At 46.8% G+C, this 2,031-nt stretch overlaps 1 pseudogene; it reads left to right on the top strand.

The window, feature by feature from the left end:
* Positions 1 to 421: 421 nt before the first annotated feature.
* Positions 422 to 1,493, top strand: LOC142834706 (N-alpha-acetyltransferase 11-like; annotated as a pseudogene).
* The last annotated feature ends 538 nt before the right edge of the window (positions 1,494 to 2,031 follow it).

Here is a 2,031-nt window from a genome sequence, read left to right as displayed (position 1 = left end):
CTAAGAAGAGGAGCTACAAGATTTAAGGGCCAGAAGACAAGAAAATTAGTGATGAAACAGTCTCTCCTAGAAATGGCTTCATAAACAAGAAGAGAAAAAAAAAATGTGCTATCAACAGACATGGAAGTGGAACGATTTCTCAGTATCCCACCCCAAGGAAGAGAACTACAGGAAACTAATGATGGTGAAGTAAGATTAATCAGCCTCTTGTAAGAATGAGGCCCCTGACTAATTGACCAGGGAAGGGTTGTCAACTGTGAAACAACCACGTACACATAAACAATATAACAACATAAACAATAAAACAAATTCAGTAGATTGCATTTATATACATACACACATACATACATACACATGCATATGTGCACGCATACATACATACACACATACATACAAATGCCAGTTTGAGAGTGAAGGGATCATGGAAAGGGTTGGAGGTATGTTTCCTGGGAGGAGCTCGAAAAAGGAAAGGGTTGGGGAATGTCATGTAATTCTGTCAATTAAAATTATGCTTTAAAATATAATTAGGACACATATTTTCTATACATATTTCTAATTTTCCCTTGGTGAGCTCCTAAAAATAATTTTGATTACATTGCCAAGAACTGTGTTTTGAAAACCAGGATAAATTTAAAAACTATGAAACACGAAGTCACATGCAATTAACGGACACTTTTTGATTGTAGTTTCTGTGGTCGGATGGACAGAGGAAATAAGGGTCATCCCGATTGTCAGCATCATACCAGGCCCTCTTGCCTTAGTGAAAAGTGCAGAGTTCCATGGCATTGGAGGCACTGGTGCTGCAAGGAGTCGCAGTCGGTCTGGCCGCGTGGGCTTTCTCGAGGCAGCTCGCAGCTTCTGGCCGCACAGGCCCGCTCAAGATGTCATACATGCTCCCGAATCTGCACAATGGCTGCTGTGCCTGCCCGAGAACTACCAGATGAAGTACTACTTTTACCCCGGCTTCTCTTGGCCCCAGCTCTCCTACATTGCTGAGGATGAGGATGGCAAGATCTTGGGCTATGTCCTGGCCAAGATGGACACATCATCACTTCACTGGCTGTAAAGCGTTCCCACCAGCGCCTCTGCCTAGCCCAGAAGCTGGTAGACCAACCCTCACGGGCCATGATCGAGAACTTCATCACCAAGTATCTATCCCTGCACGTGAGGAAGAGCAACAGGGAGGCCCTGCACCTTTATCCTCACACCCTGAACTTCCAGGTTAGTGAGGCGGAGCCCAAGTACTATGCGATGGAGAGGATGCATACGCCATGGAATGAGATCTCTTCCAGATGACAGAGGAGCTGACAAAGCAGCTGGTGCTGAAGAAAGGCAGATACATGGTTCTGGGTTCCAAGGAGAATAGGGGCAACACACTTCCTGGTTCTGAAGAGGCCTGTCAGCAGAACCTGGCCGGAGATGACAGTGGCAGTGACAGCAAAGACAGCGCTGATGTCCAAGACAGCTTGCAAGACTTGGATTCCACCTCCTAGAGCCCGCTCGAGCATCGTAGGTTCTTGCCATTTTAGCCACAGTTTTTTTCTGGAAACCCTGGCTATGCTCTGCAGTGTCTACTCTGGAGTCACCCACAGTGACCCATATGGCTTCTTATAGTCAGTGCTTATAGTAGCAGCCTTCCACATGACCTAATCATGAAGGCATTCCAGGACACAGAAGCTGCTGTGCAGAAGCCAAGGAACTTTGAGGACTGCCATCGCAGCACCGTCCTTGGCTTCTCCCATCCTCTGTATTCGGTCTGCAGTTGTCCTGTACTGATTGTATGCTGTAGGGTTTTGCCTAGAATGCCAAACAGGAAGTGGCGATAACTCAGGAAAGTCCCCAGCTTTCAGCGTCTGCCATCATTTGGGTTTTCATTTTTGAGTAAGCAGGACCATCATTAGTCCTTATGCCCTCTGCCTCTGTCTGGTGGAGGTTACCTACTCTTGCCTTCTATGGAAACTGCCCGTGCCCTGCCCTCACTCTTTGAAGAAGACTGTTCCCTTTTGGTGGGAGAAGGAGATAGGTGTTGGA

The sequence above is a fragment of the Microtus pennsylvanicus genome, chromosome 14 (assembly GCF_037038515.1).
Source record: "Microtus pennsylvanicus isolate mMicPen1 chromosome 14, mMicPen1.hap1, whole genome shotgun sequence".
Taxonomy (NCBI): Eukaryota; Metazoa; Chordata; class Mammalia; order Rodentia; family Cricetidae; genus Microtus; species Microtus pennsylvanicus.
Note: the sequence above shows the minus strand (reverse complement) of the source record. Positions and strands in the feature narration are given on the sequence as shown.